The 14,676-nt window shown below is 46.7% G+C and overlaps 2 long non-coding RNA genes across 2 annotated transcripts in view; both read left to right on the forward strand.

Moving 5' to 3' along the window:
• The window catches only part of LOC128846557 (uncharacterized), a 49,128-nt gene extending 44,143 nt beyond the window's left edge, over positions 1-4,985 (forward strand). The window contains exon 3 of the long non-coding RNA XR_008446796.1: positions 4,893-4,985. This is a non-coding gene — a long non-coding RNA (uncharacterized LOC128846557). The remainder of the gene's footprint in view (positions 1-4,892) is intronic.
• Positions 4,986-5,858: 873 nt separating this feature from the next.
• Positions 5,859-7,540, forward strand: LOC128846560 (uncharacterized). Its single transcript, XR_008446799.1, has 2 exons — positions 5,859-6,076; positions 6,726-7,540. It is a non-coding gene; the product is annotated as an uncharacterized LOC128846560 (long non-coding RNA).
• Positions 7,541-14,676: the final 7,136 nt, after the last annotated feature.

Raw genomic sequence — 14,676 nt, forward strand, 5'->3', positions numbered from 1 at the left:
ATCCTGTGGTGTCCAATAGGGTAACCAATATGACCAAGATGGTTGTTAATAAGAGCTGACAGCAGAGATGTCCTGTCAACAGAGAACAGGAGCAGGTCCATCAAGCAGGAGGATGCTGTCCCCATCATATAATGGAATGACAACTTGTTCCATCACACAAGCAGTCTTGGCCAAGAGCATTAAAACAAGTCCTTATTTTGAATGGCAAAGCCCCAACTGGCTTGCCAAATGCATGTTCCAAATTGTAAAGAAACCCACAAGTTTGCCATGCCACATGGGTCAATGAAAGGCCATCCCTGTTCCAGTTCAGGCTGATACCTGCATTTTTTCATTGCAGATCTTTGTGTAAACAAGGATTGCTCAGTGATCTTGAAACTAGTTCATATGATGATAAATCTGTATATATAAAGATTCTGCAGCATCAGGAAAAGCTGAACTAAGCGAGACTACCAGAAAGAGCAGAATGTTCATGGGAAGTCTCCATGAACGAGCATATGTTTCCTGTCAATAAACAAACCCAGGCAAACCACTTTTCTTAATGTGCTCAGAATAACTGTTGTTTACCTCCACAAAGGACAATGTTCCACCCTGAACCCCAGTTAATTTTCTGCCTGAAAAGTACTGACAATGAGAGAACCTTCGCAGTTGTGGGAGGGTTGGCCCTGGTTCAGATAAGCATCAAAAAGTTCAACTGCTTATCTGAAGTTTATCCAAAACCCTGTGGCCTGGAAACTGCACAGGAAACGTACAAGATAGGAGGATGCTTTGTGAGAGCTGTTGTTAGCCAATTTCCTCCAAACCATGTTAGGTGTCCATCTGGGCTGATTGTGTAACATGGGGTTTGGACTTCATGGGGGTGCACACCTAGGCTAGTCAGGCACCAGAGGTCCCTTCCATGGCTTCATTGTCTGGGATACTGCCTTGGGAGAGTTGGGAGGGTATTTCAGTCAGGCTGAGAAAAAGATCCTGGCTGTTGGGGAGAAGGGAGTGCTGTGTGCTCTCCGCAAGCTCGTCCTCATCTTCCCCGTGCGCAGAATCCTCAGGCATGGCTGAATTACCCGCTCCTCGTAATCCACAGTCAGAGGTGGGGTAGTGGTGTCGGCCCCCCCTGGAATTGCATGCAGCTCCGTGTAGAAGCAGCATGTCTGCGGCTCTGACCCGGACCTTCCATTTGCTTTTTTGGTTTTCTGGTAGGCTTGTCTGAGCTCCTTAACTTTCACGCGGCACTGTAGTGAGTCCCTATTGTGGCCTCTCTCCATCATGCCCTTGGAGATTTTTTTTCAAATGTTTTGGCATTTCGTCTTTTGGAACATAGTTCTGCTAGCACGGAATCCTTTCGCCATACAGAGATCAGATCCAGTACCTCCCATACGATCCATGCTGGAGCTCTTTTTTGATTCTCGGACTGCATGGTTACTTGTGCTGATGAGCTCTGCGTAGTCACCTGTGCTCTCCACGCTGGGCAAATGAAATGAAATTCAAAAGTTTGCGGGGCTTTTCCTGTCTACCTGGCCAGTGTATCAGAGTTCAGATTGTTGTCCAGAGCGGTCATGTGGGATAGCTCCCAGAGGCCAATAGCGTTGAATTGCAGCCACACTAACCCTAATTCAAAATGGCAATATTGATTTCGGCGCTACTCCCCTCGTCGGGGAGGAGTACAGAAATCGATTTTAAGAGCCCTTTATGTTGCGGTAAATGGCTTCGTTGTGTGGACGGGTGCAGGGTTAATTTGATTTAACGCTGCTAAATTCGAACTAAACTCGTAGTGTAGATCAGGCCTTTCTCATACAGATATGCAGATCAGTGCTCCAGTCTCTGTATTTGCAGTCAGTACCCAGGAAAACCTTTCAGCCCACATAGCTTAGATTCTGCTGAGGCCTGACCATGCAGGCTAGTGCCTTGGGGTGGTGGCTATTGTGACATATAAGGGCATTTAATTGCTCCTTCCATTTAGCGTGAATTAAAGGAGCTTAATACAGTATGTACTTTAACCATGTCTGTGACTGATGGCAACCATTAACACTTTCCAGCATAACACATACATTAATAGTTGATTGAAGATAACAAGACAGGAAAAAAAGCTGGTGTCTTCACTCTATTGATCTCATGCACAAATAGGCAGGTGAGGCAATCAGTCCTTGAGACTAGGAAAGACTCTCTGGAGATTAAGATGATTTGCCAAAATAGAAACATCAGAATTTGAGGTTCCAGAAATTAGTTTCCTAGCACCTATTGATTACCCTATGGAAACATCAGCCAATAATCTGTTATATAGAAAAATAGGGTTCAAGCTAAAGTACATGCACCATTTTTCCTTCCTTTGCATCAGTACATAAGAATCTTGGCTACTGCAACATGAATTGTGATTTGGACCATATGGTGCCTAAGAACCAGGTGGAACACAGATTGGGCATAAAATGAGAAAAGAAGGGAACAATGAACAATTGTTCTTTTTAATGGTTAGAGTAAACAACCATGTATGTGAACATTGTCATACCAGCCATTATCAGCAGCAGCACTGGGCAAACTATTCACACTGAACACTTCACTCAGTGAATGTAGCCTTTTAAAATGTTTAATTGTCCACAAACAGACTCTGCTCTTTACAAATGTGTTACTGATAATTATTCAATATATGGAACTATATTTTGTCTTATTAAATGCTAAAGAACTATTTGCTGTGACAGGGACTTCCAAGTATTCACTGTCATTTGTGCTGTGAGTTGTCATCTAAATCATTGATTCTCAACCAGGGGTATGTGTACCCCTCAGGGTACACAGATGTCTTCCAGGGGGTACATCAACTCATCTAGATATTTGTCTAGTTTTACAACAGGCTATATAAAAAACACTAGTGAATTCAGTACAAACTAAAATTTCATACAGACAGAATGAGAAAGTAAGCCATTTTTCAGTACTAGTGTGCTGTGACACATTTGTATTTTTATGTCTGATTTTGTAAGCAAGTAGTTTTTAAGTGGAGGTGAAACCTGGGGTACACAAGACAAATCAGACTCCGGAAAGGAGTACAGTAGTCTGGAAAGGTTGAGAACCCCAGATCTAAAACACATACTATCATTTCTGTTCCCTGATTGCATGATTCCCATGCTCACTTAGCGCTTTCAAAGTGGTTGCTGTATCACTTTCTTAGTAAATATTTGTTCATACATATTTGCTTTCTGTTTCCGTGAACATTAGTACAAACAACGTTTGCAGAAATTGAATACAAGAGGTTGCAAATTCTGGGAAAGAGACTTTTGGGCTCTATTTAACTGAGTATGCAGAATAGTTTTGTTTAAGTATTTACCCAGCCTTAATGACCTGTACTGACATCTCCAGCTTTGCTAAATGCCACCCACATGCCTCAACAGGTGGGAGAACTTGATGAGGCCAGTGATGAAAGGGGACAGTACCAGCAGCAAGAGAAGGAGACACTCACTGAGCAGGGCCGCCCAGAGGATTCAGGGGGCCTGTGGCAAAGCAATTTCAGGGGCCCCTTCCATTAAAAAAAAGTTGCAATATTATAGAACACTATATTCTCGTGGAGGTCCCTGTGGACCACCCCCAATTGCCCCACTTGCCCCCCCTCTGGGCAGCCCTGTCACTGGGACACCAGGTAGCTCCTCTCTCCCCAAAGTCTCTGGTACCCATTGGCCAGCTAGAGGGAAAGGGGTGCTGATTGGCCAGCATTCCCCAGCTCCCAGAATTTAACCTGCAGTGGGGACCAGGTGGAGCCTCTTTCGGCTCTATTCCAGAAGCCCCACCCTGAACTAGGAATGAGAATCTGACAGATGCTGTGGGTCTAACCAATAGCCCATTGTGGTGGGGTCAGGAAGAATTTTTTCTTTCATAGTCCAATTGGCAGAGGACCAGGGAGTTTTACACCTTCTTTGCAGCACCTTTGAGTCACAGTGGGTTAAGTAGGAACGTGCTTCGTACCTAACTGAGGTACTTGGGTTGAGTTGTTAATTCATCACAACTTGTGGCCAGTTGCCTGTGCAGTTAAAAGGATAAAATGAACAGTTCCCAGAGGTGTAAGACCTGGGATTTTGGTGATGGGCTTTGGGCTCCTAGGATAGGGTGAGACCTTGTGGCCTTTGCAAGTTGAGGTCAGATCCTGTGGCCCTCGCAGGCCAAGGGCCTCGCTCCTCAGCACCCTCTGTCCCCCTTTTGGGGGAGGATGTGGGGAGATTGCTAGGACTCAAAGTGCTGAGTCCTGGGGGTAGACTGAGAATAGCCCATGCTGAATTAAGGGTTGAATGGCAAGGAGCATAGCTGCTGGAACTTGGGGTGCTGGGTGTGCTGCCACACCCCCTGGCTTGAAGTGGTTCCCATTATATACAGGGTTTACAGTTTGGTTCAATGGCTCTCAGCACCCTCACTAAAAAAATTGTTCCAGCCTCCCTGGTAAGGAGCCCTGTAACCCCTGCACTGGAACCCATTAAATGCTTAGTATAGGACAGGTTGGATGATGGGTAAGTAGCACCCTCTCCCCTGTGCTAAAGTTTAATAAAAGTTGCAGCCTGCTGCTTAATTTCATGCATGTTACTGTCCTCATTTTGCTACTGCATCCACATCAGTTGGACCATGTAGTAAACTGGGATCTTTACAGCAGCAAACCTATGGCGGAATTAGGTTTTTTGCCTCTTGAAGTGTCTGTGTTTTCCTCTTGGTATAATAAAGAGCTATGTAACTATGTACTCATATAGAGCGAAGCAGCCATGCAGCTGTTAAAATTCATGGCAGATTTCAATTTTCTCAGGATTTCCACTGCATGCCAGGAAATCAGCTTTCATTGCTTCTCCCTCTTGTCCCAATGCAGACTTCTATTACATTAATGCCAGAAGCATGAAGTAATGTTTAACAGAAACTTGCTGCATTTTAACTTTCAGAAATCTTGGCAGTGTATCTAGAAATGAAGGAGGTGTGTGGGGGCTGGAACTTCCACTTGGAGAAGAAGAGAGCTGTAAAACTGAAGCATTGGACATAAATGTATACTTTTCCTCCATAAACTTGTAAGTCCTAAAAGCAAGTTAACAATTAAATAATTCAGAAGTAAAATTATCTCATGGATCCACTACAGCCCTTTTTCCTTTTTATATTTCCTAATCATTTGGCTTATAATGGCAACTACTATTTTTAGTGGGGCTGTTTTCACATAGCTGCTGAATATATATTTAGCATTACCAAGATAATTTATTTCTCATCATTTTTAAAGGATTTTTTTCCCCTGTCACTGCTTAGAATAAACCCCAGGAAGTTTGAAATGGTTTTCTTACCAGCTCTCTCCCCTGTTCTCTCTCTTCCCTCCAGCATGCACACACGCTTGGTGCTCTGCTGTGTTGTAAGGTTGCTCATGAATGCTGAGTTAATGTTTCGAGGAATAAAAACTACGGGTAGTCAGGTTAGGAAAAATATACATGCAATTTGCAACCAGGTCCAAAGAAAGGAAGAGAAGCCATTCATGGCTTCCCTTTTCAGATTTCAGTGGCCTTTAAAGTAAAAATTGTACAGCATTTTATATATTAAAAAAACATATAATTTGTTAAAAGTTACCGTGTCTTAATTTCTTGTGATATTCTGGATTATTTTATCCCTTTCTTTAGGCTTAATTCTATGTTAGGCAGTGGGAATTTCATTTACAGTGTGCAGGAGCATGACCCTTGGTATGAACTGGATCAGAAAGAATATACTCACTTCCTGTGTACACAATCTGCACAGCCTGCAAGTAGACCTGAGAAGATCGTTCACTGGAGCGTGGTCAGGTATTGCCACTTAAAGCCTCAACTATTGAACAAAGTGGAGAGTAAGAAAACCTAGTTTCTGTAAGTCTGTGGAGGTAAGTAACTTAGAATCTTCACTAGTAATATGCTTACTTTCCCTGCAGTAAGCTCTGATTCCCCTTTGATACCAGGCCTCCTTGGACAGAAGCACTGCAGCCCTTGTCCTTGCGGGTGCGAGATGAGGATCTAGGGACACCCAGTTGCTCTCACAGATGGGGGCTCCCAATAATCAAGTGATGCAGCAATGCTAAAGGACCAGTTATCCAGGGTGCATCCCTGACAATGTTACAAAGGTATTTTATATAACAGTGTTGAATGGAAAACTGCATTGTATTCCCACGGTTATTGTGGGAACCACAACAGTGAAATGGCCCTTATATAGGTCCATTTAACCTGGAATGGGTCTCAGTGTCCCACATGCTCCGAGCAGGAAGGGCCCTGAACAGGATCCATCTGAGCCTGGCAATAGGTATCCCTGATGACAGGGTATGTTCAGGAAAGGAGCTTTACGGGCGGTGTCTTCACTTCACGTGCCAGCAAGATGCCACTTGCAGAAGTTGGCCTTGTCCTTCAATTGGTTACAAAGTGGGCAGAGGTTAGAAGTTGGCTTCTCCACCCCTACAGTCCTAACTAGTTAGAAAGCTGGCAGGAAATGCTCCTCCTCCTTTCCCTCTTTCCCCATATGGTCTGGCAGAGCCCTCATTTGTTTCAGGCTTTTGTTGAGGAGGTGGGCTGAGACCTGTGAGGTAGTTAGATGGTGGGTGGTTATTATCTTGGCCGAGTGTTATTTTAGTCTTAGTTGGTTTTACATGAGACTGTTGTGTATTTTCTGGATGTTTGTCCTTGGCTTTTTAATATTTTGGATGTTTGTGAAAGCACTAAGAGTGGTGGAGGTGAGTGATTAATTTATATGTTTGTTTTGTTTTTAATGACCTCTATCAGGGAAAAAACAAGATGCCTAAGATTGGAACATGACTCCAAAGTTTCGATGCTGCCAGACTTCAGGCTTTCTGAAATAAGAATCTTGCATAATGTTCTGAAAGTGAACCAATCTGAATTACCAGAGGGAACGAATTTCACTTCTAGGGACCATCTCCCGAGACCGCCCACCCTCCCTCATGAGTGCACATTTAAAGGCTGTCAGCAAAAGCACCTCGGCTGATCTGTAGGATGGTGCACATCATCAGTAGAAATTAGTCTAGAGGGACTTTTATTCCCACTTCAATTTAAAACACAAAACGCTCAAAACAAAGAGGATGAAGTGTTTAGTGATCATCTTTTCTGCTTCCCAGTGGAGGTATGTTGCATATTGTGTCATGCCTCTTGGCTCCTTACTGATTAACTTATTCCCAACTTCATCTGAATGAGCTGGAGGGAGGGAAAGGAATGAGTCACAAGTAATTTTTGCATAGGCAGGAACCCAGATCAGCATCTAACCTAATACAGGGCTCTTTGTTATCTAAAATGGTTAGAAAATGGAAGTGTAATCTTGGGAGCAGAGAAAATTAGGCATGGGGAGAGAATGGGAAAGATCAGCTGGCTGGAGGCAGCCGCCTGGGAGGTGATTGCAAAACTGATAGAGGAATGATGGTCAAGAACAGTAGCCTATCCTCAGAACACTGGGGTTCAACTCCTAGCTCTGCCTAGACTTCATGTGTGACTTTGGGCAAGTCACTTAATCTGTTCGTCAGATACTCTGTAGGAATGTTTCCCTACCTAGTGTGATAAAATACATTAAAGATTGGGATGCACTTTGATACTATGGTAATAGTTATAAGCCAGGGTAGGAGTTGTATGGGCCCTTGGTGCCCGGGCTCCAGCAATATTCAGGGCCCAGGGGCCCGGCTCCACCAATGTTTGGGGCCGGGTCTTTTCCCCATCCCGACCTGCCACCCCCGCATGCCTCCCCCGAGTGTCCCCTGGCCCCCACTTGCTGCCCCTGTGCACCTCCCCCAGCTCTGGAGCGGCCCTGCCTCTCCCCTGCAGCTCCACGCTGCCTCCGCTCTGCTGGCTCCCGGCATCAACTGCCGCCGCAAGGTCCTAGAGCCCTCATCCACTAATGCCAGGGCAGGCTGACCCTGCACCTGCCCTTCCGCCTCAGACCCTTCCCTTTTGTGGCAGGACCCTCCACCAGCACAGGGGGGCCCTCCCCACCTGCAGTTACTGCTCCTGCCCCCCGCTGGACAAAGGGCAGCCCTATCCCCCACCCCCAGTGAGGCTACAGTGAGCGGCAACAGCAGGGGAGAAGGCGCACATGTGATGGCAGCCCCACCTCCCGGCACCCACCACAGGGGAGGCAAGGGGGCTTCCTGGACCTGAGGGGCCCTAGGAGCATGTGCACTGACAACAGTATGAGGTGAATGTGGTGCAGGGGGGAAGAGGGGGCTCCTCCCCCGGAGCTTGCTGCTGCTGACGGGGAGAGGACTGGGAGGAGTCCTCCTCTCCGGCCTGCCTGTACCCCAAACTTCTCATCCCCAGCCCAGAGCCCTCACCCCCTGCACCTCAACCCTCTGCCCCAGCCCCTCATCCCCAGAGCCCTCACCCCCTGTACCCCAACCCTCTGCCCTAGCCCTGAGCTGCCTCTCACCCCAACTCCTCATCCACAGCCCTCTGCCTGAGCCCCACCCACACCCCAACCCCTCATCACCAGCCCCACCCCAGAGCCCTCACATTTTTACATTATTCTAAAAAATATACAGTAACTCCTCACTTAACGTTGTAGTTATGTTCCTGAAAAATGCTACTTTAATCGAAACGATGTTAAGCGAATCCAATTTCCCCATAAGAATTGATGTAAATGGGAGGGGAGGTAGGTTCCAGGGAATTTTTTTTTGCCAGACAAGACTATATTTTATATATATACACACGCATATACATAGTATAAATTTTAAACAAACAATGTAATACTGTACACAGCAATGAATGATTGTGAAGCGTGGTTGAGGTGGTGGAATCAGAGAGTGGGCTATTTCCCAGGGAATGCCTTGCTGCTAAACAATGAACTAGCACTCGGCTGAGCCCTCCAGGGTTAACACATTGTTGCTAATGTAGCCTCACACTCTACAAGGCAGCACCAATGGAGGGAGGGGAGACAGCATGGCAGACACACACAGCCTGTCTGTGTATGAGAGAGAGATGCGCATTGCCCCTTTAAGTAGGCTGACCCTACTCTAAGTACATTGCCTTTTTAAGTAGATCAGCAAGTTGAGACCGCAGCTGCTGCCAGTGAGCTCCCTCCGTCCTGTCGTGTCCTCCCCTGGAGATGGGGGGCAGGAGTGGGGGAGGGGAACACCCTGACATCAGCACCCGTCTTCCGCTCCCTCACACAGCAAGCAGGAAGTTCGTGAAGCATCTCCAAGGCAGAGGGCAGGAGCAGCACACAGCATTGGGGGGAGGGGCAGCTGACCTGCCCAGAAATTTATAGCCTGCTGGGCAGCTGCTGCCCAGGTAACTTAGGGGAGTTGATGGGGGGCTGCCCACCCACCCTGGTTCCAAGCCCTCAGCAGCTAGCACCAATGGGCTGCTCTTCCTGCAAGCAGTGGACAAAGCAGGCAGCTGCCAAACAACGTTATAAGAGAGCATTGCGCAACTTTAAACAAGCATGTTCTCTAATGCAGAGGTTCTCAAACTGTGGTCTGTGAACCACCAGTGGTCTGCAAGTGCCATTCAGGTGGTCTGTGGATAGTTCCTTCTAAGATGTGCGCCTGGGCGGCCACGCATGAGAAAATGAAGGGACACCCACATAATTAGTGGAGCCATGCAGGCGTGGCTCCACTAATTAGGTGCCTGGACCCTGGAGAAGATGCACATGTGAGGTCAGGTGGTGGACTTGGGGGGAATAGGGAATAAGTGGGAGGGGCAGTAGTGTGAGAAGAGGGGGTGGGGGGAATTTGGGATGTGCAAGGCTGCAGCGACCAGAGAAAGAGGTGACTTTCCCCAGCTCCAGGGCTGCGGCTGCTGGGGAGATACGGGCCTCCTTCCCAGCCTCAACTCTGTGGCTGCTGTGGCGGGGGAGAGACTCCCCCCTCCTTCCCAGTCCCAGCTTGGATGTGCCCTCTCTCCCACACCGGGGCAGCCCCCATCGCATTAGAAAGGTTAAGATTACTGATATTAAAATATGAGTTGTGTGCTTTTATATGCAGAACAAAAAAACGTTAATTATTATTAAGGGGTTTTTTATATAGCACTTTTATCCAAAGCGCTTTATAATAGTAAACGGTACAAACAACATTTGGAAAGATCATTAAGTGGTCCGTTGAGACCTGCAGCAATTTTCAAGTGGTCCACGAAAAAAAAGTTTGAGAACCACTGCTCCAATTGATCAGCAACGTAACAACAAAACAATGTTAACTGGGACGACTTTAAGTGAGGAGTTATTGTATATTGGCTTACAAGGCAGGTGTGGGGGCCAGGACTTGGACCTGTTCTGGGCACCACCAAAAATTATACAAACCTGCCATCCCTGAGCCAGGGGACCAGAAAACTGCCACAGCTGGACAGACGGCATGTCTACACTACTAAATTAGGTCGATTTAATAGAAGTTGGTTTTTTAGAAATCGATTTGATACAATCAGTTGTGTGTGTCCCCACAAGTGCATTAAGTCGGCAGGGTGTATCCACAGTACCAAGTTCTAGTGTCGACTTTCGGAGTGTTGCACTGTGGTAGCTATCCCACAGTTTCCGCAGTCTCCGCCGCCCATTGGAATTCTGGGTTGAGCTCCCAGTGCCTGATGGGGCAAAAACATTGTCGCGGGTGGTTCTGGGTACATGTCGTCAGGCCCCCCCTCCCTCCGTGAAAGCAACAGCAAAAAATCGTTTCTTGCCTTTTTTCCTGGGTTACCCGTGCAGACGACATACCACAGCAAGCATGGAGCCCGCTCAGCTCACTGTCACCGTATGTCTCCTGGGTGCTGCTGGCAGATGTGGTACTGCAGTGCTACACAGCAGCATCCCCTTGCCTTGCGGATGGCAGATGGTGCAATACGACTGCTAGCCGTTGTCGTCATCCCGTGGGTGCTCCTGGCCGACCTCGGTTACGTTGGTCGGGGGCACCTGGGCAGACATGGGTGCTCCTGGCCGACCTTGGTTAGGTTGGTTGGGGGCGCCTGGGCAGACATGGGTGCTCCTGGCCGGCTTCGTTGAGGTCGGTCAGGGGCGCCTGGACAAAAATGGGAATGACTCCAGGTCATTCTCTTCTTTAAGTTTCGTCTAATGGAGATTCAGTCCTGCCTGGAATATCATGCCAGCTGGAGGCTTCTGCCTCAGGCTGCTCTCCCAGTCGGCAGCATTGCGCGGTCGCACCTACCCCAGTCTACCCCTTGCTCCCATGGCTCATGAAAACTGGACAGTAGTAAGGAGCAGTTCAACTATGGGCTGAGCACATGCATAATGGTGGTAGAATGTGCCTTTGGACGTATAAAAGCACGCTGGCACAGTTTACTGACTCGGTTAGATCTCAGTGAAACCAATATTCCCATCGTTATTACTGCTTGCTGTGTGCTCCAGAATATCTATGAGAGTAAGGGGGAGATGTTTATGGCAGGGTGGAAGGTTGAGGCAAATCGCCTGGCCGCTGATTATGTGCAGCCAGACACCAGGGCAGTTAGAAGAGCACAGCAGGGCGCACTGTGCATCAGAGAAGCTTTGAAAACCAGTTTCATGACTGGCCAGGCTACGGTGTGAAAGTTCTGTTTGTTTCTCCTTGATGAACCCCCCTCTGCCTTGGTTCACTCTACTTCCCTATAAGCCAACCAACCTCCCCTCCCCCCTTCGATCACCGCTTGCAGAGGCAATAAAGTCATTGTTGTTTCAAATTCATGCATTCTTTATTAATTTGTCACACAAATGGGAGGATAACTGCCAAGGTAGCTGGGAGGGGTTGGGGAGGAAGGAAGCACAGGGGTGTGGTAGTTGTAGGGGCACTCCCTAGAATAGCATGCAGCTCATCATAGAAGCAGAACGTCTGGGGCTCTGATCTGGACTGGCCGTTTGCCTCTCTGGTTCTTTGGTAGGCTTCATGTGGCACTGCTGTGGGTCCCTGTTGTAACCTCTGTCCTTCATGCCCTTGGAGATTTTTTCAAATATTCCAGCATTTCGTCTTTTGGAACGGAGTTCGGATAGCACGGATTCATCTCCCCATACAGCGATCAGATGGATCGGTCCATGCTGGAGCTCTTTTGCGATTCTGGGACTCCATGGTCACCTGTGCTGATGAGCTCTGCATGGTCACCTGTGCTGATCAGCTCGCTACGATGGCCAAACAGGAGATGAAATTCAAAAGTTCGCGGGACTTTTCCTGTCTACTTGGCCAGTGCATCTGAGTTAAGAGTGCTGTCCAGAGTGGTCACAATGGACCACTCTGGGATAGCTCCCGGAGGCCAATACCGTCTAATTGCGTCCACACTACCCCAAATTCGACCCAGCAGGGTCGATTTCAGCACTAATCCCCTCGTTGGGGAGGAGTACAGAAATCTATTTTAAGAGCCCTTTAAGTTGATCTAACGCTGTTATATTCCACCTAAACTCATAGTGTAGACCAGGGCACAGACAATACAGAGGGGCCTCCAATAAGACCACTGACATGGCTGACCACTGCCTGGTGAGACCCGTGGACCTATAATTCATTGCACTCTAGTAGATGGATGAACTAGAAGATTACTAATGGGCCAAAGGTTGACCTTGTGCTCATCTATTGGATTTGGAGTTAAGAATAAGCGAGTTAATCTTTCTGAACCATTTGTAATTACTATATTTGAACCATTTCTTTTTCTGCTGGTCCTAGCAAAGACAATTCATACTTCCTAGACATGAGTGATTGTTGACCAAAGACCTGTTTGTAGAGCCCAGTGCCTGTAAGCTGGCAGTTCATGTTACCAAATATCTAAAAAGTACTCATGTACAGCAAAACTTAGTGACACCCTGCAGTGCAGTGAGGTTAGGTACAGTATCAAAGCTTTAATTTAATTTAATCATCAGTAAGGTTATGATTTTGTCAGGAAGACCTCTGTGATTCAGCCAGTGGCAGCTGGGAGCTTCAAGGTCCTGCTGCCCTCTGCAGCGGCATGGGTACCCTGCAGCTCCTGGCCCCATGGGAGGCAAGGGGACCCCCATGGCCTGCAGTGGGACCCCTGCAGCTCCCTGCTGCCATGGGCTGAAGTCATGGAGGTCTTCCGCGTCCTTCCTGACAAAATCCTCCTTCCTGAGCTTCTTGCAGCTCCCCGCCACCGTGGGCAGCAGGAGGATCCCCGCAGCCACCCCCCACTCTACCGGGAGCAGGGGGACCCCTGGAGCTCCCAGTCTGGGTGGAGGGAGAACCTGAAGCTCCCAGCCACCCTGCAGCTGCCCAGAGGCTTCCCATTTTATAATGGATATTTTTGGTAAAAGTCAGGCTTCCGTGAATTTTTCTTTATTGCCTGTGACCTGTCCATGACTTTTATCAAAAATATCCATGACAAAATCTTAGCCTTAAGATCTGCCCACTCCCATACATGGAAGCATGCTCATTCTGGAGAGTGTGGGATGGAGTTCTTGATCTGATTGAGACACTGATACCCATATCCAAGTTAATGGATCAGCTATCTGGTGACTCAAGAGGACCCGTTTCCAGCCTAAATGTTAGCAGAAATTTCTTTGATCACTGAAAGGCACCATTTCATTTTGGTAAATAATTATGAGTTATTTATCTTGCTGATGGAGATACTTTGATGTAACCACTTAGTATTGACAGAATGAATTAACTGGTTAAACTAATCAAATCTCTATCAGGATGATTCTGTAATGAAGCTAAACTCTACCAGCTGAACAGTTTGTAGAAGAAGAATTGATACTATAATTGCTTTGTGAAGCTGAACAAAACTTCATGGGAGTGGAAGGTAGGATTTGCCATAACAGACCATGCACTGGCCTTCAAGTTCAGAATTCATCTCCAGAAATGGCCAACACCTGATGATTCACAGGAATGTAAAACAAAACCACCTCCCTACCTTGCAGTAATGGACCTAGTTAATTGTGTAAAGCTGTGCACCAGAAGAGGTGGGTGGAATTCCTTTCTTGACTCCTGCAGCATGATATTTGATTACCCTTAACTTCAGTAGCTTTCTTGTAACAAATTGAGGAAGATTCAGCCCAAGTTACAGGGACACATCTATTTATTTGAACTTAAATTTAGATTGTTTTTATTTGTTGTATTCTAACATAAATTATTAGGTGTTTTTATTAAGCTGGCCATGACCAGTGTAATTTGTGAGTGCTTTCGCTGGCAGAAAGGTCCTATTAAATACAGTGGTATTCCAAACTTGAAGTACTGGAGAAGGAATGCTGACTTTTTCTCAGCAAACAGTCATGAAGAGCCATAAAATATTCTAACATGTTTCAGTAACTAAGAGTATATAGTTAGTGTTGGCTCTCCAATCCAGCTCATCCTGTGTGGTGCTAACTGAAGGGGTCATGTTTTTTTTTTTTTTTAATTTGTCATCAGTGTTACATGGGACTGACTGTGTAGTGTAGAGACACTGAGGATGGGACGCCAAAGGCTACAAAGGTGAGAGACTGAAGGTATTTGATGCTTCAAGAAAAGTAGATTCTTAAGGTTTGTCTACACATGGAATTATTCCTGATTTAAATATTGCTGATTAATTCCATGTGTAGACATTCTCATTCTGGAATACTTATACGGTGTATAATCTGAGAGTGCTTGACAACTAGATTTTTCTGACTGACTATACATGATGCCCTACTTAGATCTACAATATCAGGCAAATGCACTCACTTATTCCCTTTCTGTATGTGTAAATTCTATTTCAAAACATCAGTCACCGGGGATGATTTTTGCTTTGCTATGTGTGAGTGTTGTCTAAGAGTGTGAGCAGGGGACTGTGAGCCAGCAAATCACTC

The sequence above is a fragment of the Malaclemys terrapin genome, chromosome 1 (genome assembly GCF_027887155.1).
Source record: "Malaclemys terrapin pileata isolate rMalTer1 chromosome 1, rMalTer1.hap1, whole genome shotgun sequence".
Classification (NCBI taxonomy): domain Eukaryota; kingdom Metazoa; phylum Chordata; order Testudines; family Emydidae; genus Malaclemys; species Malaclemys terrapin.